This window comes from Buteo buteo, chromosome 1 (assembly GCF_964188355.1).
Source record: "Buteo buteo chromosome 1, bButBut1.hap1.1, whole genome shotgun sequence".
NCBI classification, from domain to species: domain Eukaryota; kingdom Metazoa; phylum Chordata; class Aves; order Accipitriformes; family Accipitridae; genus Buteo; species Buteo buteo.
In genome coordinates, this window is record NC_134171.1 from 32,667,908 (window position 1) to 32,693,359 (window position 25,452).

At 37.2% G+C, this 25,452-nt stretch overlaps 1 protein-coding gene across 1 annotated transcript in view; it reads right to left on the minus strand.

Annotated features, from left to right (window-relative positions):
- Positions 1-25,452, minus strand: part of SGCZ (sarcoglycan zeta) — a 522,780-nt gene that overhangs the window by 455,373 nt on the left and 41,955 nt on the right. The gene's annotated exons all lie outside the window — the stretch shown is intronic.

The window sequence follows — 25,452 nt, forward strand, 5'->3', positions numbered from 1 at the left end:
CATTAGCCCCACATCAGTGAGGTACCTTTTCTTTGTTTCTCTGGAGAGACTGGGGATGAGCCTGGGGAGGCTGTGGCACTGCTCTGCAAACACCTAAAGGCTTACTGCAGGGACAGTGACTTGAGGGATGGAAGGACGTTCGTACTCTGTTTACTCTGCTCAGTCAGCCTGTGTTCGTTTCAGCACGTAAGTCAAGGAGAATAGAAAGTTTATTGTAACTACTCAGACAAAAACTGCTAGCCTCTGAATGGGTGCCAGTGGCTGGCAGTGGGTTGGAGCAGAGAGTACGTGCATCATGTATGCACGGAGGCACAAACATACAGAATTATCAAAAACGCATGTCCCTAAAGTGGAAAGAAAACATTCTTTGGTTATCAGCAGTCCTCCACCCCACACAGAAAACTTGTAACTTGTTAGGTGGCAAAATGCAGCCAGTACTGCTTCTTTCCTTATCTCTTCACTGAAACAACCCTTAGACGCAAAAGCCAAAAAGGGTTAAGGACCCAGTTTAAGAGCACATAAGTGCTTTTCTTAGGGCTTACAGTTTCAAACACAAGTTCATCAAAATTAAATCAACTGCTTACAGCTTGGTCTGATCAGAAACTTGCATACTTTAAAGGACAGTTTTAATTTCTGAGGCCAACATTAATTATGCACCAGCTGCTGTCTCTGCAATATTGTCAAATAAGTGATAAAGCAGTAAGCACTCCTCATGCTACTGAATTAAATATAAGAGGGTCGTAACTGTAAATTTGCTCAGGACATTAACAAAGTCACATTCTAAAAAGAAGTTATTGTAATGCACATTAAATGAAAGTTAAATACATGATAAAAATAAACTATCATATTCACATTCTTAATTGCAATATAATGCAATATGAAGTGAGCTCCAAAATCTACATATATTCACATTTTTCATAGTATTTGTAGGCAATTAAAAAATAAAACATTATGGTTCAGCTTTTGCTCTAATTTACACTGCTGTAATCCAGATTAATATTAGCAAGCAGAGTCAGACTGATAAAAAAGAAAAAATTAGATGTTAAGGAAGAATTGGATCCTCTATTGTGTGCCTTTTTTATTATAAAACACCCTTGAAAAATATATTTTCTTAAAGCTTCTTAAGAAAGCCATGAGCTCTCTCTTTTGGCAATATAAGAAAGTTAGATGGATAAAATTATAGTTGAATTATTTCAGCTCATAATTGTTTAGTGCTTTCATTGTTTTATAAGCTTTATTTCCAGACTTGAAGTAAAAGGAGAATAGGAAGAAAAAATGTTCCAAAAATCTTTCTTGATCAATACTCATTTGCAAAAATACAGTTTTTCTAGCTACCAGTTTGCTTATGGTTCTATAATTTGAGATCAAGCAAAAATTTACCAGAAGTAATCCTTATTTCATATTCAAATACAACAACAATGACTCTTTCCTATAAATTATTTCAAAGTATGCTATGACAAGGTTATTGTACTTACTTTAAAATCTTGAAAGGCAGTCATAACTATGTATCATATTTTCTGAAGAGTAATAAATATAGCTCTCAAGATATAACTTCAGGTTACCTTCCTTTTAAAACTGAGCCTTCTGCTTTTTAAGAATCACCTACTTTTTTGCCACCAAAAAATATGGAATCACGGAGGCATAATATTTATTGTATATGTTACACAGAATTGTACAGCTACCACTAAATGATGCACATAGCATTTAAGCATTAGCATAGTAATTTTTGCTTTTTAGAAGGTATGGCCTGATTCGTATATAATTCCTGCTGTCTTTTCAATAATACTCCATAGTCTCTATGACTTCTACTAGTTGTACATGTTATTTCTCTTGCCACTGGGGACAATTATTTTATGCCAAGCATAGCTGACTTTTTATGTTTTTCTTTGTTTTATTGCTTTCATCTTATAACATGATCATTGCCATCTATCCTAGTTTAAATGCACAGATCCATTTTTGGCCTACACAAGGAAACAATATGCAAGTTTTCAAATGCCAATGCATGTAAATAATCACTATAGAAATTTAAGAGATGATTTTTGCTAGAGGAATGCATGCTCCTTTCATTTTCTATTCTCTTTCATCCTAGTAGCTTTTGCTTTGAAAAATCCATGTTTTCAGGCAATAACAAGGGCATAAAGTTATTTTCTGCAAATTGTGCAGTTCTAGCAATCTTTGCTTCTCTTAAGCATCTCTACCGAAGTGGTTGTATAAGCATTTTCCAATTACACATCAAAGTGTTAAGTAGTTCTAATACCTGCAAAGGTCACAATGCTGTGTACCATTCTGCTAAGTCTTCTCCATCAGCTTCTTACTTGACATACACCCCATTAACACTGAGAAGAGGAGCAAGAAGCCCTTTAACAGTAAACAGGTGTGTACAAAACAGAGGAGAAAAAACTGCCAACAATATGGAAGTAAAGGGGAAGCATTTTAGTTTTTGAATAAGACTTACAGCTGTTTATAGCAAGCCCACAGTGCTGCTCTGTGTTCAGTACATTTCTTACAGCTGTTGGCCTAAAAGGCTACATTTGCTTCCCTTTCTTCTTCTTCCTCCAAGCAGGCTTCCCACAATTCTCCTGAGCCTCAATGCCCCCAAAAGATGGGACCTCTATGTAAAAGAACTTTTACTCTTTTTTGAAAGTTCCCCTTCCTTCTGTAGCGTCCATTTCTCCTGTTCTCACAAAGACAACTTTGCAATTCAATAATACCTGCAGGATGAATTGTGTAACACTTTTGGGTTGAGTTTCCTCTTCAATTTGATCAAAGAGGGAGGCAAGGTGGTTTGGGTCAGGTTGGCCTGTGACCAAAGCAGTTCCTTCAGAGGCAGTTGGCAGAATTGGTTGGAACTGACTTGTAAAAGAACAGGCAGCAGATTCATCTGTGCCCCAGGAATCACCTCACAACTTCACATGCAGAATGAGATTTCACCTTTTACCCATTTGGAGCAGCACGTATGGATAGAAAGTCTGGTATCTTCACTGCACAGCTAGTGAATTTGAATTATATCCTTACAACTAGGTGGACCATGCTCCAAAAGGGCAGATGCAGCCAGATTGCATGTTAAAACATGTTTATGATCTAAGTACAACTAAAATAACAGATCAATATGTAGACTATCCTTGTCTCCCAATGTACTTATTTAGCAAATAGGAAACCTGTGTGAGAGAAATCAGATAAAACGTGTTGGATTACACATCCCTAAGCAAGCTGTGTGAATCAGCTTTTTTAGAAACTAGTGCTCTTAATCTACAGCAGTTTCTTTCTTTTTCTGCAGAAGAAAAATGAATAGTTTGAGTAATGAATAGTTTGAGTTGTAGAAATAGGAGAATGATACCTTTCTTTTTACCCTTTAAATACTTATCTACAACCTTACACAATGTTTAACTATAGCACTCTGCTTTTCCACTTGTAAACTTGCCTTTCACATCCCTGGAGAAATGCTCATAACTCTCTCAGCTCACAAGAAAGTGTACTGAAGCACCTGACAACCAGACCGATTTCCTCGCTAACTGATAAACTTGTCACTGTTACTAGATACTTCAGAATTCATAGCATAGATTTCATCTTCATAAATTAATATTTAAAAAATACAGTTGTATATTTCCATGTCAGCTGATGACCTTTCACATTGTTTCTCTTCAGTACACCATTGGCCCATTGCAGGGAGTACAGTCAGGGAAAGCTGTTGAATTGATGTTGTTCTTCTAGCTTGATTTTAAGTACTACATCCGTGCTGGTTTTAGCTGGGATAGAGTCAATTTTCTTCACAGTAGCTGGTATGGGGCTATGTTTTGGATTTGTGCTGAAAACAGTGTTGGTAACACAGGGATGTTTTCATTCCTGCCGAGCAGCACTTACACAAAGCCAAGGCCTTTTCTGCTTCTCCCACCACCCACCAGCGAGGAGGCTGGGGGTGCACAAGAAGTTGGGAGGGGACACAGCTGGGACAGCTGACCCCAACTGACCAAAGGGGTATTCCAGACTGTATGATGTCATGCTCAGCATATAAATCTGGGGGAAGGAGAAGGAAGGGGGGATGTTCGGAGTGATGGCGTTTGTCTTCCCAAGTCACCGTTACGTGTGATGGAGCCCTGCTTTCCTGGAGATGGCTGAACACCTGCCTGCCGATGGGAAGTGGTGAATTAACTCCTTGGTTTGCTTTGCTTGCATGTGCAGCTTTTGCTTTACCTATCAAACTGTCTTTATCTCGGCCCACAAGTTTTCTCACTTTTACCCTTTCGATTCTCTCTCCCATCCCACTGGGTGGGAGTGAGAGAGTGGCTGTGTGGTGCCTAGTTGCCAGCCAGGGTTAAACCACAACAACAACATAACAAAATTCATAATGATGGAAAAGATTTGCAGAATTAATAAGAGAGCAACCATAAACAGGAATCGAGAAAAGGAAATGAATAAAAAGGCAGAAGCAGAAAATAATGGGGAGCCAGCCTGCCAAAAAAATGCGGATGTGGAAAATGTTTTTTCCCAGCAAACATACAAAATGAACAGAGCAGAAACCGAAATCAGAAAGTGGATTTCAGTCCAACAAGAAGAACAAGGTTCTGAGTCCCTACTGTTTTGTGAGAACTAGAGTAGCTCATCAGTATAATTTTGCAGACCTAAATTTATCAGGGTCTGGAAACAAGACACTCCCAGTCACCTGATGCATAATGCAAATACATATTTATTTCTCCCATGTATCTACATTAAATGTATCCTCTTGCTTTTAAAATAAATGGTCTTTTTCTTTCCTTTGATTTGAAATATAATTTAATCGATAAAACAAGATTATTACAATCTTGGGTTTGCTGTGGATACATAACCAATGTACATATCTAAATCATTCCCAGCAATACAATATTAAGTTGAAATAAATTACTTTACCTGAAAAGTGCAATATTTTTCATGAATGTTATATGAACATTGAATAATATTTTCTGATTGTTTAATGCTTTACATTTGTTTGTACTCTGTATTACACTTAATTAGGAGCTATAAGAGAATTAACATTATAAGAAAATACTTCAAACAAAATGGAACGTAAGTAGAAGAAATCTAATATCAAGTATCACTTTGATTTTACTCTTTCCTGTATTACTTGTTTGCTTTCTCCTTTCCTCTTGACATGCATGTTTTCAGTATAGCCCTTCTTTTCTCTTTCTCCAGTTATCTCTTTCCTCCCTCAGTCTTTTCTCTTATTTCTTGCTGTCCTTATTATTTCCTACTATTTTTAGTTACTCTGCTCCTGTGCCTTTTTCAACCATCATTTGGGCTCAGCAAGAGAGCAAAACCAGCTCACACAGGGAAAGAGCTGAAAAGAAAAGAACAATATTTTTTTTTCTTCTCAGTCTTCCCAAATGAATCTGTAGCATTTCCAAGCAAAAATACACTTGAAGGAATGATTTGCTGAAATTCACTAGTTTAACAGGGAAAAGTTGCATCTATCTGCTATTTAAGCAGTAATGTGCTTTAGAAATAAATCAGTCAAGCAATGCAATTCTGGTGGCCACACTGGTGAAAGCATTATTGAAATTGTAATTTATGACAAAACACTATCTCTGTTTATATCTAGTATGTAGAGAGTATCTGTGGCTTGCAAGAGATTGGGTTTATTCTTTCTTGGGTGCACATTCTTACCGCTTATTACAGATGCAGATTCCAAAGAACATAAACATGAATGCAAAAAACTAGTAAATTCTTCTTGGTCACCACTTACATCTATTAGTTGTGTTTTGGACTAAACCAGTGACAAAACAATGCCGTAGAAATACTAGCTGCAAAAATGTAGGACAAATTTTCAAAAGATGTTTGATGTTAGCATTAATTTATTATATGCCCTGATTTTTATGTAGTACAGAGTTTAAAACAGAAACATTCTCTTCTAGAAAAAGCTTTCTTAGACCAACTTCACCTCAAAGGGTAGGTTCAGTATGTTGCAAGTGCAGAAGTATGTCATTCCAGTTTGCATAATATTAAAGAGAAAAAAGAGCGGTGCCTTTATCCACCCCAAAACTGTATTATGAACAGAAGCTTTCAGCTTGGTAATGAAAAGTAATTCTGAGAAAATCTAGTACCAATTATTTTCAAAATACTCAAAATTTTGGGTTACTAAGTTTATTTTTAATACCCAGCTAGGTCTTAATACCAAGCAGTTTTGAGAAATGTTAGAATCTCTTTTGTACCTATACTGCATTATCAGACAGAAAACAGTTTCTGCCCTCAATAGAGGAAAGAGCAGATAGATGAAAAAAGCCACTAGATAGGAAATAGTCAGGAGAAGTACAGTATCTTTAGCATATCCTAATTTGTAACCATCTTCAAACAGCAACCACATTTCAGTTTCCAAGTGTTCAAAACACATGTAGTCATATTAATAATTTTTCTAATTATTTTCATATTATCCATTATATTCAGTATAAGCACATACTTGGAGAAATGTAAAATCATGTATGATTTTATATAGGATTATTTTTCCATACCCTGGAAAGACTGGAGAGAAGCATATTTACAAAGAAGATATGAATATTTATGCACTTTAACATGGCAAGATAATTGTCATTTTAAAGTGTTGTTAATGCTGGTATCTCAGTATTTACAATAAAGTATATGGGAAAGCTGTGGAATAACCATTTTACATTTAAAGTTTCTCTGTGGAATTAAGGAATAATGAAAAATCATTTCAAAGAAAATAAATGCAGGAAATGTTTTCTGTTCTGTCCCACAGAAGAAGCTATTTGGCAACTAAGATGTTTATAAAATAATCAACTTCCATTTTTATCTGTAGATGTTTCTGAGCTAAGTGGTGCGGTCGACATGCCTGAGGGACAGGATGCCATTCAGAGGGACCTGGACAAGTTCAAGAAGTGGACTCATGTGAACCTCATGAGGTTCAACAAGGCCAAGCGCAAGATCCTGAACACGGGTCAGGGCAACCCCCAGTATCAATAAAGGCTGGGGGACAAAGGGACTGAGAGCAGCCCTGCTGGGAAGGACTTGGGGGGACTGGTGGGTGAAGAGCTGGACATGAGCCAGCAATGTGCGCTCACAGCCCAGAAAGCCAACTGTACCCTGGGCTGCATCAAAAGAAGCATGACCAGCAGGTCGAGGGAGGTGATTCTGCCCCTCTACTCCGCTCTCGTGAGACCCCACCTGCAGTACTGCGTCCAGCTCTGGGGCCCCCAACATAAGGACATGGACCTGTTGGAGCGGGTCCAGAGGAGGACCACAAGGATGATCAGGGGGCTGGAGCACTTCTCCTACGAAGACAGGCTGAGAGAGTTGAGGCTGTTCAGCCTGGAGAAGACAAGGCTCTGGGGAGACCTTATAACAGCCTTCCAGTAAGGGGGGCTTATAAGATGGGAACAGACTTCTTAGCAGGGCCTGTTGCAATAAGACAAGGGGTAATGGTTTTAAACTAGAAGAAGGTAGATTCAGATTAGAGGCAAGGAAGAAATTTTTTATGATGAGGGTGGTGAAACACCGGAACAGGTTGCCCAGAGACGTGGTAGATGCCCCATCCCTGGAAACATTCAAGGACAGGTTGGATGGGGCTCTGAGCAACCTCATCTAGTTGAAGATGTCCCTGCCCATGGTAGGGGGAGTTGGACTAGGTGATCTTTAAAGTCCCCTTCCAACCCAAACTGTTCTGTGATTTTAATAAACCAACTCCAACAGACTGCCTAGACGAAATTAAATAGAAGATTCTTTAATGGTATATATTTAAATGAATTATAGAGAAGGATAGAACAACTAAAATACTTCAAATCAACCTGCTTGGAGCCCTTTTTGTTATAGTACCTGTTACAAAAGTAAAATGAAATGACATAATAGAGCTTTAGCATGTAAAATGTCTTTTCGAAATGGCTTGCAAATTGCTAGCTGTCATGTATGACAAATACATACCTTTGGTGTTACTTTTTCTCTGTCTTTGATAAAGCTTCTCTGAGAAAGACATGATCATTATTACAGTAAAAGCACAAAATCCAATGTGATATTACTTTTTAGCAACAGATCAACATTACCTGTTGTGTGACTAAACTTTCTTCCCCCACCTTTCCCACAAGATGATGCGTGCCACCATTTCTAGATTTCTCAGAATCATAATCCAGTGCATTTCAGTAAAGAATTAATTAAATAATTTTAATTGTGAAGTATATGGCATATTTCTGAGTATTAGGTAACTGAGACCAGTGTATGCAGACACACATGTTCTACTTTTCTCAAACAAGTCCAAGCATCTCTCTTCCCCTTGCTGGCTTACTGCACTACTTGAGGATGAAGGTACACACTACCAGGTTATGTTAAATGACAGACTTAAATCCCAACATATTCAAGACACTGGAAATAAGCAGACAAAATGTTAGGAAGATAAAAATTTCTGAAAAAGAAAAAATCTGTTTTATGATTTTCTTAATATGATGAAAAGCATAGGTCTGCTTAAAATCTTAACATGCAAGGTAGTCTCCAGCCATTTTTTGCTTCTGTGGTCCGTGGAGTAGTCATTACAGCACATGATATTCTTAAGCCCATGAGATCTGATTTCATAAAATAACTTCCGAGTCCTAAAATCAGCTGACATGAGCACATGTTCAACAAGCACTTCAGAGCATTTGCTAAAGTTAAAAAATATATGCATGTTACCATAAATAACCATCCTTCATCTACAACCCACATTACAAGAATTTGAACTTCCTATTGTACTTTCTTCCTCACAATCAAAACTTTTCAAGCTTTATTTTCTCTGAGTAAAGTCTAGCTAACTTTATTTTTTATGTAGCTAATTCTGGAAGTATCACATGGATTAGCTTGAGTATCCTCAACTACAGAAGAGTGCCCTTTGCCATTTATGTTCAGTAGTGGGCTTGCCATGACTGAGATGCAGTTGCTATCAGGATAGAACAGCTGTAAGCAAGCACAGCTCTTTATCACATGATCTGTGGTCATGCTAAAGCTGGTCACTAACACAGGAGGCAGTTAGCACACACTTCCACATCTCCTTTCCTCTTTGATAAGTGTATCTCTGACAAGGGTAACAGTGGTAGCGCTATTATTTTGTCAAACATGAAAGGACTATGCACATGTGATTTGATATGCATGTTTTCCCAACATGTGAGGATGCTCAGCTTCAATGAAATTATTATAGAGAATGCTGTTACTTCTGAAATAATTGTCTACTTTGCCAACCTTTCCTTAGGCAATCATGGTATTTTCTTTGATTCTACTATGTGCACATCATCTGGGTATTCCAGTGCTGCCCCTCCTCAGATCTCTGTGCAGGCGGGCTGTGACCAGTAGCCACATCACCAACAATTATTTTGCATCTCTTTGACCAGAAGTCATAGCAACAGTCACTCAGAGAGCAACAAGCAGACTGGTATGTGATCTAAAACTGTCTAGGGCATTTCTCCTTAAGACATTAGGATTATGCCCCTAAGGATTAAAAAAAAAAAAAAACAAAACAGGAAAGAAAAATTCAGACCTTACACTACTGGGAACTTGCCTCTGACTTCAGTCATATCAGTAATTGTCCCATAAAAACAGATCTTCATCCTTAACCTCCATGAAGTGTCTATTGTGCAAGTTTAATTACAGAAAAAAATAAACCCAATGTGTTGTTGCAGCCATACAGAAATGTTAATCAGACATTTCTCTTTTGGCATATATAATGCTGGCTTCTCAAAAAAATAATCTTTCACTCTCCTACATACACACATTGGAGGGGAGCTTTTCCAGTTTTCACAGTCTATTTATACATGGAAATTGTATTTTCATTTTCTGAGGCTTACAGAGAAAGAAATATTACTCCAACAAAATGCAAGTTGTGCATCTGTCTTTTAGCAATAACAACAGGAGAATAAGCAGAAGCTGAAAACCTAAAGTTGTTGCAATGCTTTCAGGCTGGCCACTGCAAAAGCAAAGAATGTGTTTCTTTGCTTACTTATAACTAATTATTGAATTAAAGCACCACAGTACCTTCTTGCTTAATCTGTTTATTTTCCTTATTCAGATAAGAGTTGTCAGTTTTAGTGGTGTACTGCATCTTGAGTTTAATCTGAGCTTTACTTATTTGTCAAAGACTCTTCCCAGTTGACAGTGCTGTGAAAAATGCAATTATACAAAGCTGATAGATTTTTTTTATTTTTTTTTTAAGAATCAGAAACTGTCACGTTTATTCACCCTGCATGTAGAAGCCTGCACACAATTATGTTAAAATGTGAAGATATTATGGACAGAAAGTGGCAGAAATATTTTCAGGTCTTTAGTGTGTCCAGATTATGCCTAGATCACCAATATAGCTTAGAAAGCATGAAAAATGAATGTATTCAAGTAGACTAAATTAACATCTTTACTCAAGAAGGACTGTAATGAAGTTTTCCTCTTCACCTGATTGATGTTACCTTTAAGTGACAAGGAGGCCATTCATCTTAAGCAGTAACTGTGGGAAATAAAGTCAGAGTTACCTTTATAGTTTCATCTCTCTTCCCTCAGCAAAAATGCTGCAAACACATACACTGAGAGGACTAAAAAACCGGGTGGGGGGACCCACATAAAGAGCTACTGAAGTTGATAAGAGCTTAAGTCTCTGTAAAATTTCCTTTTTTCCTTCTCTGCTTCTACCAGCTGCAACCCAAAGGAGAGAGCATGACCTTCACAAAACAAGTGACCTCATAACCGTGAAGTTCTTTAAAAAGATACAGCTTCTCTCCCATAATGAAAGTGCCCAACAAAAAGATGAACCACACTTTCTTTTCTACTCACAGGACAGAGTAGGGCTTCTTTTCAGCCACCAGAGTAAACTGAACTTCCAGTCTCTGGGATTGGAAACTTGGACCTGAAAATAGGAACTGACAGGTCCCAGGAGGAACCTGAGGATACAGTTTCTTCTGCTACCAGGTGGATCTCTCCTAATTGATCTCAAAACTAGCTTCAATGCAATTAAAAGCTGAAGAAAAATCTCTTACTTATAATTTAATAGAAAATGCTGTAATGACGGATTCCTATAAATTCATCTATACATACATGTATACACAGAGAGAATATATTTGAATGTAAACTAAAAAGTTGACATTTAAGATGGAAAATACAACATACAGATGCATTTTGTCTGCAATTAAAGCCATGTTAAACTGCTGAAATTCTTAAAAAATTCTTAAAAAAATAAGCTTTCACGATTCTGGATTTTTTTTTAACATCTTAGGTTAGATTTGCAGCCTGGGGAGTGGGAATCAAGGTTTGCTTGTTTAGTCTCCAGAGCTAAATTAAAATTGGTAATTTGTGATTAATTTTGTATTTGGATTTCATTTTCATTGAAACAAACAAAAAATATGACAAAAGGAGTTGAAAAGTAGAACTGCAGAAAGTTTAACCTAACAACTTGAGACCTGAAACTGAAATTTTTGCAGAGCTGTTAGTGTAACTTGCTGGCTAATATCCATCACTAATATCAGTTAGAGAGAAAAGCAGATACACTTAGCATGTGGTTAATAGAAAGTCTTTAATTACTGTCATAGAGAGGTCCCTAGGGAACAGAAAATTCCACATTTTCCCCTTTTGATGGCTAAAAAGTTTCAATGGTTGCAGAATTATTGCACTGTAACAGGTGGGGATCATCTAAAACCCTATTAAGTGGCTCTGTTTCTCTTTTAAATAGTTAGAGGGTTTAATGTCTAATGTGGAGACATGCTGGCCAGATCCATGCACAGAAGTGTTCCTACGGTGCCAGAGGCCTCATGTGGAAGATAGTGACAAATCCCTATTGACTTCAGCAGCAGCAGAAAAGCCCTCTTATCTCTAGCATTGTAACCCAAGCCACGCATAATTTGTGATTGCTTTCCCCACCTCCTCCTCCATCAGTACCACTCCCCAGCCACTGGCAGAAGCGTGGTCCTGACAGTAGGCATTCGCCTTTACCAACAAATAACCAGCAGCCTTAGCACTTGGCAGCTGCCCTTTAGTGGCTGATGTGGCATCTCAACCATTGAGTAGCACATTTGCATCCCTAATGACTAACTCCTAATGCCGTAGCAAAATTGTTTACTGAGCTACTAGACTAAAATCTTGTTGTGTCTTGTCATATTGGTGGGGCCTATGACAATGAATGAACTCAAATGCTGAAGTAAGTTCCTGGGAGGATATGAAGCCTAAAGGACTTTGGATTTTTATTTATTTACTTTTTAAAAGGCACCAAACATTTGGAGCAGCATCAGAACCCAAATGAAATTCCAGCAAACTTCTATTAAACAGTGGAGTCTGGAGGTATTCAGACACCCCAGCCAAGCGAAATTTTTTCATATGTTGATTGTATACTGACACAGGCTAACAAAAAGCCTTTGAAAAAGGGTAAGGCTGTAAAACCAGCTGCTTAAGATGTGAAAGATGCCATAAATCAACACCATCAGGGCAAAACTTGCCCCATTTGCAATTTAGAAACTAAAATCATATTCTATCTATAGCATTTTTGAGATATCTACAGAGCTTGGCACCAGAACCGAAGCATTAGAATCTATTTCAGAGCTGTTGCGTGAGTATAGGGAGGATTCTCTAGCAATAGCAAGATATCACCATGTGCTAGCGCAGGAGGTGGAACAAGAAACACTCATCCATAGACTTCAAAGATAGCCTGCAAACCGCAAGAAAGTATTAGCTTTCACACTGCATATTGGTGGTGCTCTCCAGAGCAGTCAGAATCAGCCTCCCCATTTCATTCTCATTTTTCCCAGGCTGTGCGCAAGACCCCCTCACAGCTCTCTCAGTGTACTCCAGCCCCTTTAAGCAAGACTGACACCATTTCTCTCTCTCACCTCTCCTGTCTCCAGTTCTATCATATTCTTCCTCTTGGCTGTCATCCAAATTTGTGCCACAAGGCTTTTCTTTTCCCTTTTCTTTGCCCGCCTCACCTCCCTGAGACTATGTCTACATGAGGAAGTAAGAGATCTGTAGGGTGAATCAGACCTGAAGTCCACGCTATGCACATTTTATATCTATGCTTCACTATTGAAGCAAGTATGCAACTCCAAATAGTCATATACTTCCTGATGTGAAATCTGTAATCTTCTCTTCACTTGGGTTTTCTATAATATGAAGCAGTCTTTTACCATGATGTGCTTTTAACTAGAAAGCACACCACTAGCAAGTTACACTGAAATAAATTATGTCCCAATTAATCTTTTTGAAATGCGTTTTACTATTTGTCCTTTAGTTTGTTTGCTTTATTAAAAGCACAGCAAGATATTTGCTACTCCTAAAGTTGAGAACAGCCTGGGAAAAACACCAGCTTTGATTTTATTTTATGTTTTTATGTGGGTAACACGTCTAAGGTGACAAACGACTTAAAAAAAAAACCCAGTAAAGGTTTTAAAGTGTCATACAGGGAAAATGCCATTTTATTTTCTAATAGAATATTTACATGCATGAAAAAGTAGGTCAGTATTAGCTTATGATTTCAGCTCAATTTCATTCTTAGATATGTCTGTCATTGGTAATGTGTCTCCTTTTGTGTCCCTGTCAGATCTTTCCCATTCCAGCCTTATCAGAAAAAAATCCCTCTTTTCCCACTCTTCAATTCAGTTTAATCATTTTTTCCTCACTGTCTACTTCCATCTTCTTGCTCACTCTCTAGTAGCCCTCATATCTCCACAGCAACCCTGCTTTTTCATTTCCTATGCAAGTTCCCCAACAAAAGATTGTGAAGGAAAATAGGCGCATTACAGATTAAGGAGGTTACCACTGTTATCTCTGACTGTTATGTTTAAGAAAATACATACTAAAGAAAGTAGAAATCTCACCTCCCTATATCATGAGGGAGGTTCACATGTGAAGTCTTGAGAAAGTCTGGGTTAGAATTTTCATATATCATTTCATATGTGTATAATTTAAAGCTTGATATGCTCAAATAGCTGTAAGGCTTTACTATTTATATTCTAAATAGCAGTACTGATTGTTCAAGAGGTTTTGATTTCTAAACCTAATAGGAGTGAAATAAGATTGATGCTGTATTTTCTTAACTACACATCTGCAGATGTATATCGATGGACATACGTATCTGTATGATCTGTCCATTTTATCTTAAGACACTCAGTGGTTATATACTTGTGTTACATTACCCCAAAATCATGTTTTCAAGTAGAAAATCTGAAAATAATACTCATTTTCTCCAACACATGTGGCTTTTTTCCTACTTTATGTCTGTGTAATTAAATAAATCAGGCACTACACTGCAATATTGATTACCAGGAAGCTGGAAGTGTGGAAGAGATGTTTATGCCAACTTGCAACACCTATAAGGCAGAGGAGGCCCTTCCATTTTGTGTCACGTAAATATAACTTTCAGTTAATAATTCTGATAATTTTCATTGAAAATCATGATGAACATAGACTATTTGCACATTTTGCAAAGGTTAGCACATTTATTTATGGATTTTCCAGAGGATAAAAACACCCATGTCCTATTTTGACACTTGGGCAACTTGTCAATATCACTTCAACAATATTTTTCAGAACCAAGTAAAATGAGTTCAAATGGGAAAAAAACTTAGATGCAGTCACCTAAGCATTGCTCAGCCCATTCTCCCACTACAGACCGCTGCAGAAAGGTGAAAAGAATGTTTGATAGAGCTTACCAGTGTCCAAAATCCACACCTTTCTCTAATTATGTTTCAACAGTGGTGAGACTTATCACTCAGACCTCCAAAAGATTTTGAATGAGGGTGTTTTACTGCTGCTCAGTTACTTTATATTTTTATACACATGTGTACACACACACACATATACATATATACATACACACACTCACTCCTTTGTTCCCACCTTTCTCCAATACATTTCTTAAAACAAAACAACCCCACTTCCCAAATCCATTGAAAAGTACTTGAGTATAACTTAAAGGTTATATGGTTACACACTCAAGAGTCAGGAGGCACATCAAAGTGAAAGCTGAACTTTTAGATTTACAGTAGTGGCTATCTCATCATTGCTCTTTGCGGTCCCATACAGATACAACAGAACTGATACCTTCCAGTTGACTAAAGGCATAGAAATAATTATCCACTTCTAAATCTATGTAGTTTTAAAATCTTTTTACATGAAAATTAAGATATTAAATTTTAAATTAATAGATTAAGAAAATTGTGAGATTAACAGTTTCCCAAGGAACTCCAGGTCATTGATGATATCCAAGGTACCTAAAGGAACTCGGTGGGGGAATAAAGATTCTTGCTCTTTCACAGATGATAATTCTATATAAATAGACTATGATGAATGTTGGTTATGAAATGAGTGAGATTTTAATGCAACTCTCAGCAATTAAACTGAAAACAGTTAAATAGCAGTTCTAATGTTACTGAAGCATTACTTAAGTAATTAGGTAAGGCATAAAAATGCTACTTCAAATTTATGATAGACACAGCTCACATCTATAGGAATATTCTTTTGGGATCTTTTTTTCCAGTTCTGTTTCTTGGACAAGGATAAGCATAAGAACAATTAATTATTTTTTGCTTCTTTGTTCTGCAGTGATAAGCCAGACTGTCAACTGCTTATTGCACCACTTGTTCAGAGCACGGAATGTGCAAGATTTTGGGTCCTAACCCTGTTAAAGCTGCCTTTACTTCCATTCCATCTGCTGTGGACATGCAGGTAGAACAGTTTCTGTTAATATTTTAAAAGACCATTTTCAGAAGGCAGATGTCATTTCAATGGCTTTTTTCATGGGTTGAGTTTTCTCCTGACTCACTTGCATCTCATCATTTTGCTGTTTATGTGTTGGTTAAAGTATCTTTGACACAATCAGGTTAGAAATGCTGAATATTTATGCCTATATATTGTACACAGAAAAAAAGGCATGGACTACTACTAAAACCAAAATGCTTTACTGACAGGCCAAGATTTTTCACCTTTGATAACAATTTAATCAGCAACATGATTTTCCTTGTTTTCCAAAGGAGTAAGAATACAGAAGTACAAAACAGGAAACATACAGTAAAGCTCAGGCCATAGTATGACATACTGACATACATTTATCAATATGAACATTACTGTAAACACATCAAGAGAATTTATCTACTGACAAGTTTTACCCAACTGCTGCAATAACTGCCTGCAACAATGCTAACATGGTATCTCAACAGACCTGGCACATTAAGTGGGGACAGTCAAAGTAAATTGGAAGATCTCCAAAGCCTAGAGTTTGGCCTGAAGGTGATTTATTAAGCATATTTATTTGGCCTGAAGATGATTTATTAAGATTTATTATTTCCTCTGGGGCAACACAAAACCAAAGTACTGACTGAGGTGCTATCTTCAAACTTATTCTTTATAAAGAGCTCAGGGGTTTCTAGTGATTCCATGGCTATTTCCCAGAGGCAAAGAGTGTTTATATACAAGGAAAGCAACTCAAAAGAAAACTGGCAAAAACATCAGTTACCACATCAACTTTAACAAAGGTATATAAATCAAGAGCATTCATAAGAAAAAGGAAATTACATTTCTTAGGCTTCAGAAGAAAAAGGCAGATTACATTTTATCTGGCACAAAAAAGGGAAAAATACACTCAGAACTGGGAAACAGAGGAGTAACATGCTAGACCTTCAGGCTACTTTGAGGTAACAGCATCAGACAGTCTAGGAGCATTGGGCATGTCATTTTGCTTAGCCTTCAAGGCCAAAGCTTTCCTTGGGATTCTTGGAAGAGAAGCACTACAATGAAAATGAATTGTTATTAAATATAATTTGGAATTGTTATACTGCTTTATGATTCTTTTTGGTGATCATGCTTTCCACCTCTGTAATCAAGCACTTTTTTTTTGTTAGAAACTTGTTGTGTTTTAAAACTAGGAAAGGTTAAGGTTACAAGTGAGTAGAGATAAAGCTAACTAATAAGGATAGAGGTTTTTGTTGGTTGGTGGTTTTTTGTTTTGTTTTGGATGTTTTGGGTGTTGTTTGGTTTGGTTTGGTTTGTTTTTGTTGGGGGGGGGGCAGGGGTAAGTCTTTGTAAATCCCATTGAACTGTTCATACACAAACCTGAGACAAAATTGAAAGACCAAGGTATTGGGGTAAGCCTTGTTTTGACCTCTAGATGTCAGCATCAGGTGACAGATTTTGAGGAAAAGCCCTTCCTATCTGGCAGACACAGACCAGCAACTCTCCGGCAAGAAGCAGATGGCAGAAATACAGCTGAATGCTCTGAACCTGCACCAAGATCATCATGCTAATCAAAAAGGGAAGCACAGAATAGCCAAATGAAAGCACAGAAGTGACTCTATTAATGCTCAAATCTGCTACAAGATATAAATCAAGCAAAATTGAAGTGGGAAGAACCACTCCCTTTTCACAAATTGCTTCCAAAATTATCTTGCTTCTCAGGCAGGTTTGCCTACTCTAGCAAGAGCTTGGCAACTATCAGAAATGAAGTCTCACTTCTTAGCTGTCTTCTCAGGACATGTAGGATTAATCACTCAGTCTTTGAAAACAATCTGATCAGAGAGAACAACTAAGTAGGATTAAGAGATATTGGAAAGAAGACAATTAATCCAAAGGCAATTTCTAGCTTTATTGTCTTTTGAGTTTAAAAGTGAGTCATAAACTAGCACCACTTCAGACTGAAGGAAGGAGATGCAGGGATATCCTGTCCTATGTAATTTGTCTGTCCAAGCAGGTTATCTTTGCCCCTTAATATTTCTAAACTCCATGTGTATACAGATCCAACCTGTGGAAACCTTATATTAGGGCTTAGCTTTCAGTTCTGAAGGCTGGATTTAAACAAGCATATGTAGGAAACAGCATCTTAATCATACAGTAATAATAAGCAAAGGCAGTAGCCATCTATCCTTCCAGGGTTATACAACTGGGATCTGCATAGTAGTAGTTATAAAAGCACTTGGAATGAGCATATCCCACTGTGAATGGTTGCAGTTGTAGATTGCATATGTTATTTTAGTTATGACTGGTTAATTTTCAGACAGTTTTATCAGCTATGATAAAATGCTGTCATATTCAATCATACAGTAGTCTCCCATATTCCTCTGGGTTCTCAATTTTACTCTTACTCTGAGAGGTACTTTGGCACCTAAATCAATACTGACTTCAAGAGTTGCCTGTAACATGCATCTAGAAATCAGAGAATTTGTTCTTCAACATTTGAAAATGCAGCTGTCATGTTCTTCACTTTGGTATCAATGAAAACAATTACTGAATTCCCCAAACAACACACATACAGGGGAAAATGAACAACATTGCAATTACTGCTATTATATCACTACTGTATTTGCCAAAAAAAAAAACCCATTTAGTTGTTGTTCATTGGACAATGCAATTAGGATAGTTTTATGTTATTTTTCCTTTAATTTTGTAATTATGGGCTTAGTTGAAAATTTTCATATGCAAACTTTTTTTTTTTTAATGAAGAATAACTTTTCTTTAATTTCTCAGACAAATGTAGTACTAAGAAAAGTTACCTTCAGAATTTTCTAGAGTGGCAAACTTCAGTTCAAGTATAAAGTTTCTTTCTAACATTGAAACATATTACTTTCTTTCTAACATTGAAGCATATTAGATTCCAAGTAGAAGACCCCTGGACAATAGGAGAGAGCAAACTCTCAGCAACAATACCAAATCCTTAGAGGGGGAAAAAAAAAAAATATATATCACAGAGAACAGTCAAACAATGAGACACATTGCCCAGGGAGGTTGCACAATTTGTGTCCTTGGATATATTCAAAACTCCGTTGAACAAACTGAGATGGCTGGACCTGCTTTGAGCAGGGTGTGGGAGTAAAAGAGCTTCAGAGACCCCTTGCAACCTAAAATATTCTGCACTTGTATAGATTCTATTTCCACAAACTCTATGCAAGTAACTTTCCCCAAATCACTCCATTAAGAGAAGAAAGACAAAATAATTGGAGAACTGAGCAGAGAAGCACAGGAGGAGTGAACTGGTTGCTCAGAGGTAATTGCTTAATTATTATCAGAACCAGAACCACCAGATAAGAAGCGTTGACAGTAAAGACAGTAAATTAGGCTGTTTATTCAGTAGTATTTCTAGTGAGAATTTACTACTATGTTCTTGGTAGAATTAAGTCTAAAGCGAGATTGAAAGGCAAAGAATGAAATTCACAGAAGCAAAGCAGAAAGCACCGAAGGGGAAGAAGTAGAGGGAGAGACATACAGAGTAGTTAAGATTCAAAGTTCTTCTCAGATTATATGAAATCATGATGCGTTTTGTGTTAGAGACAAGCGGCGGGAACAAATCTAGTGGAAAGAAACCGAAGTTAAATTAAGACAGGAACCAGTATGGCACAATAGTGAACTGGCGGAAGAAGGAAACATACAGTCAGTGTGTGGGGTGCATATGTGATGGAAGAATAAATTTATTGGAGATGGCAGTGAGTAGTGACAGACTGTAAAAGAGATTAAACCAAAGACCTCCTTATGCGTATCAGTTTTGCTGCTAAAGTAGATCATATTCATTGAATCAATAAGCCAAAGTGATACTAAAGAATAAATAAAATCCACTAGTTGAGAGAATACAATTTGCATCAGTTAAGAAAACATTTACTTAACTGAATAGGTTATAGTACATTATAATAACTGTATAATAAGTTGTTTCATTCCATATTGGAGCACCTTGATATCTTGTTTTGCACTTGAAGGGTTTTTTGCATGCTTTATAGATAATGACCCAACTGGCTACAAAAATTCTTCTAGCTATACCTTCCAGCACCCTCTAGTAGAATGAAATGCCTATTCGTTGACAAAAGAATTGGAAACAGTTTTAGAGAATGAGGCCGGTCATTAGACCAAAAAATGATAAATTAGATTTTTGAGCAATTGGCAATGATCTAGGCAATATGTTGTGTGTGCATGTTTTGGATGACAGAAACCAGATGAGTGGTATCAGAGCTTATAGCAGCCTCTGTCCAGGCTCCTCATAATCACAAGGTATGCTTCCCTTTTCCTCACCATTCCTTATTCACTCCTACCTATAGTAGGGTTTAATTAGTGAAACTATCTGCTCACTCGTCAGGCCTCTATGGTCTGAATTAGTTTTCTGAGTTCCTTACCACTACATGTGACTTTGAATTAATGTCACGTGTTGCAAGTTAGACTTTCCACAAAGTTTTTTATGTTGTCTTTATTTTAATATTTAAAAATGTTTCTCCAGAACCTCAGAAAAAGTTCCAATACTTAAATTTTCCATCTTTAGTAACAACCACCACAAATGTCTGTGCTGAATAAAATTCAGACAACTTTCCAACAGAAAAATACTTCAGCAAGATGAAGAAAATATTGCTGTGGAATGTATTAATTGGTACCAGCTCTGTTCATCATATACATTATAGACCCAGGGCAGACTCATACTTATTCCAGATTTAGTCATGAGTTTGCCACTAATAAATGTCTCTGAAAACATTGAGAAAAATAAATGATGCTTTGGTTAGAGCCACACTTTCTATCAGAAAGGGCTGCTAGCACTTTCTATTTTTCATGTTCTTCCTTCTAATGACAGAAGGAGTAGAAAAATTGATACCAGTTACAACAGTAGTCTTTGTGTTTGCCATGTAGTGGAGCTATTTAACACCTTCCCACCTACACCAAGAAAGAATGCATAATCAATATTGTAATAGTCTTGACTGCTCTTCATAAAGTGCCCCTGGTGTTACAGACACTAATCATGAACAATCCTATTAGATTTAACATAAGAAAATTAAGTTCATGATAACGGGCATCTGCCTGACACCTTTAAGTGCATGGGATTTTTTTAAGAGCACTGGGCCTTCATGGGTTTTTACAACTGTAACACATTACTAATATGCATGAACATCCTCCCCACCCCCTCACATCCCACTGACTCCTCACATCTATTATCTCATAGAAGAGGTGTACTCAAGATTTTCCATACAGCCTTTTTTGCAACTTTGGTGTGTACTCTTCAACACACAGAATTTGAATTTGGGAAAGACAAACCTCAGTTGACGTAATACAGCACAGCTCTGCACTCTTAAATGGAGCAGACATTTACACCAGACAAATATCTTCTAGGTCGCTCATATCCTGAGGACGCATACAGCTATTTTCTTTTTATTACCTGTTTTTCAGTCAGTGCTAAGAATATGACAGTCTAAATTTAGGATCATCTCACCCTCAGGAACTGCACAGATATGTTAATAAAAATTGCCATTTTTTCTTTTTTGTCATGCTAGCCTGAACAGATAAGCAACACAGTCTTTGGAGGGAGAGAAATTAGGGGATTAGTTCTGTAATCCTTTGTAGAATATTGTTGCTCAGCAACTTCTTTGTGAATCAGGGAAGGTGACCCTGCTATCATCACAGCTCATCAAATTTCACTTAATAAGAACTCAAGAGGGCACTGGTGAGAAATATGGTATAGAGGGATAACTGGAATGAATTTGATGATACTACATTACAAATTGTATCTAGTGTTATTCAATTAGTTTGATATGTTGAAGTCTCAGAGGAAAAACTAAGCAAGGCAAGATTTATAGGGAGAAGAGACTTATCTCTCAACTACCATTGTTCAATATACACAAGCAAACTTTCAGGTCAGAAGGACTATGTCAGATAGCTTCTCCCTTTCCTCCAAACCACATCAGCTGGTCTAGCACTCTTCCTGAAAGCTAATCCTTTCCTCTTACATCACGATAGCCACAGCATCACTGCAGCAACTGAAGGGAGAGTTGCTAAAAATATATACGATTGATTCATTCATTCAGTAAGACTAATTCACAAAAAGTAGTTAGTAAAAAAAGCAACTGCTACACACCCCTCCACATCCTCCCATAGAGAGACAGAGAGTGCACACACTCCTCTGGCACTTTAACCAACAGTAGAAAAGAGGTATTTTTACTGATATAATTGTAAAAGACATTCATTTAATATAAACTAAACAGCAACAATAAGTGTAGAAATGGTTGTCTTCTACCTTAACAATATTTGTTTCTAGTCTCCTGTGTACAGTAGGTATAAGGCATTTTTCAATTTTAAAAATGTCTCCACTAAAATTTAACAACGTATTTAAAACAAAAAGCACATTTTTGGCATTGCAATTAGTTAAAAAAATGTTTCTCTCTAGCCCAAGAAAGCATTACATTCCAGTCTTCAGAATGCTGTATGTGACACATGATACAAGTTCACATATCTCAGAAGTCACTCCTGTTAGTTCCAACAGAAGAGAGAAGGAAAACATGGTTAAAAAGCTTCAGTGACCCTTGGAAAAGTGATTTACTAGGGGTAGGGGGTTTTTGCATAGTAATACAGGGTCTCAGTCAGTTCAGCTGAAACTTTTCATAGTGACTTTCTTACTAAAAAAAGATCTATTTAACTGGAAATTACTTGTAAGAGCGATTTAATTTTGTCTACTGAATACTAAGGTTTTTTGCAACATGGGCATTTTCAGAATGTTTGTTCTGCTACCAAACTTGCTTATTTGAGGAAAAAGCTGAGATCAAGTTTTATTTCTCTAATCTCATACACATTAACACATCTCCCCAAAGTTATTACATTTTATGTCTCATCTCTTAGGCATAGAAGTTAAAGTGTCTTAGGCTAGTCTTCCTAACTTGACTACAGACTCTTGAAGAGCAAATTTGACTGCTGTCTTCATATACTAGAACTTAGGTGTCATGGTTTTGATGCTACCTGATCAAACAACATCATGTCCTGTCCATCTATCATACTCAAATATTTACTTTGGTTTCACAGGCATAATTAGCTGGAGACTAAAAACTTTAATAGTCAAATAAAATTGTTTGTATATTAAGTTATTTTCCATATGGGACCTCAAATACTGAATCATATTGCATCAAGTATGACATTCCATGATCCTTTTGTTTTTTTCCCCCTCCAATAAATGTAGAAAACCAATTTTTCTTGCCCCCCAAAACCCAGTGTCACTGTCTAAATATTTATCAAGCCTAATAGGCTGGACTGAATTTTGAGCAGAAAATGATTTTGGCCCTCATGGTACAAGGGTGGCTTCCTGCAGCCAGCAGCTGCAGTTCTGAAAGCACTTGAAAGGTGTTGCTCTTTTTTAATAGCAGCTTGTGTGATAAATATGCCAATTAATAGCAGAAACCTGCAAGCAAATCTTCAAATTGATGCCACACATAACCTGTAATTGCTTAATAGTACTTTGGCTCAATTCAGATAAGACTCTCTGAAGTCTTTTTCCCCCAGTCACAAGAACTTTGTAGTACAGTGTTTTGGTTTGAACAGACTGACTGGAGGGCCACAAGTGCCCTCCTCTGGATATCTGATGCTACTCCAGTTTCTTCAAGGAATAGCACAGATGACTGACTCCTGACTAGGTGTCTAAAACACCCTGTGCTGGAGTGTTTTGCATTATATATCCCTTGTGTGAAAATGAAAAGATTTATTGAATCGTAAGCTTGCTTGTGCAAGCTACACAGACTAAAGAGCATCAGCAAAATAATTTAAGAAAATACCCAGCATGTAATTTAGCGGAGCTTTAGTGTCATTTATAGATAATTTCTCTGTGAATATGTTTCTTAACTAACTGAGCACAGAAAATTGATCTTTAATCCTATCATTTTCAAGCAGGATTTAGATTATAATACACCTCCTCCTTTTTCCTCAAAGTCTGAAAAAGAGGTTTCCAATTGTTTGTCTTATAATATCAATAAGGATAATCTATACATGAAGGAAACCATTAGAATGTCAAAACCCAAACATTAGTATAGCTTATACCTAGCTACCAATCCACAACGAGGTAGATAAAGGTTCCTGATTCCCAGCTGTGCTGGGAGGGTTCACAGTTCTGAAATGTGTCAAAGCATATCTATAAATCAGTATGTGCCTAAATATGGATTTAAGATGTTTACTATAAATTTAGGTATTTGCATTTGACAATCCAGGCATATACATTCACATACATTAAAGATTAAAATGAGTGCTGTGCATTTGCATGTTAATGATTACACAGCTATCTGAAGGAACATTGTAGACATGGTTTTATGCTGTAATCAGAGGCATATGGAAAGTTATGCACAAAATGGAAGCAAAATTGAGAAAGTTTTAACCTGAAGCATTGATCGTATTCCACTTCAGCTATCTAAGAAACAGTCAGCTTTCTGTTTTGACATATAAGCTGAGAACAACCAGGATGTTCATGTGAGCTCTGACCAAGTTACCTCTCATGCTCCATGCAGCTTTTAGTAGATGAAACAATATGGGGGAAAATAAGTTACAAGACCCAGGAATTCTGCATTTTATTTTGTTCAGCGTTAAGTACCTATTATTCAGATCCAGCACATGCAGTGCAGCAACCCTTCCGAGAACCACTTGTTAGGAAAAACCATCATCTGTTTCCAATTTATAGAATAAAGGCAGACTTTAACCTTCTCAGTTTAAGAAGGGAGCATCCAAAGTCAAAAAGCAAAGGGTGGAAATCAAACTTTGAATTTGAGAGTGTCCCAGAGAAGTGTGATTACTCTCAAGTGTTTTGCAATTTTTCTTCTCAGCTGATAACAGCATGTCTTTTTTCATGGTGAGAGCCTGGAAATCAACACACAAACAGAAAAGAAGTTTTTTCCATCATCACTACTAAGTGATGTGGGGAAGCCATCCAGCTTTACTGTGCTCTGTCTCATAGTTTGGTGCCTTGAAATTTCAAGTCTTGAAACTCCATTGCACAGTAGGATAAACACTTAGTCTTATACTTCAACATTTTTACATGCTTCTGCCTAGAATTTATTTTCTCACTCTCTGGAAGACAGAGCAGCTTTTGTAGCTCTCAGACCTACTGCTAATCTAAGTCACTATGGGTTTGTAGGTAGGAAACTGAGTCAGGAGAAAAGGAAAGATCCAGCCACCTGAGAGGTAACTTTCAGCTTGAACTGTAAATTGTTCTAGAAAATTCTGGCACCCAGCACAAAACATTGCATTAAGCAGTCATGCCATGCAAAAAGTAAACAGAAGTAGCAACAGAGGTGCTATGAAAGACATACTGGTCATTTGTTGCAGGCTGGCTTTGGAATGTTAAACAAAATTAATCGGATGACCTGCAAAGGAACAAAATATTAGAACAAAAAGTTCAAAGCAGCATTCAGAGTCTATGGCCCCGGTCTGCAGGTTTTTTTCTATGAAAATTTGTCAATAAATGTGAATTTCTGATTCACTCCTTAGCGTATTTCCTGTCTGAGTCTGAAAGTCCATGCAAATGGACTCAAATAATACACCATTCTTTTCTTTTCCTCTGCTCATGTTGGCGATACCAGTTTATGTTGCTGTCTGTAGGTGAGTGGAAAATACAAAGTTCAGATGATGCCAGAAAGCAAAGAAGAACTAGCCATTGTGGACATGATGGCAAACGTGGAAATGCCAATCTGCATCCATGTGCGAACACTAGAGAGAACACCAAGGCACTCGCCATCTTCCTCTTGCCTAGCACACAAACCTACTTGCACATATATTGGCATCTAC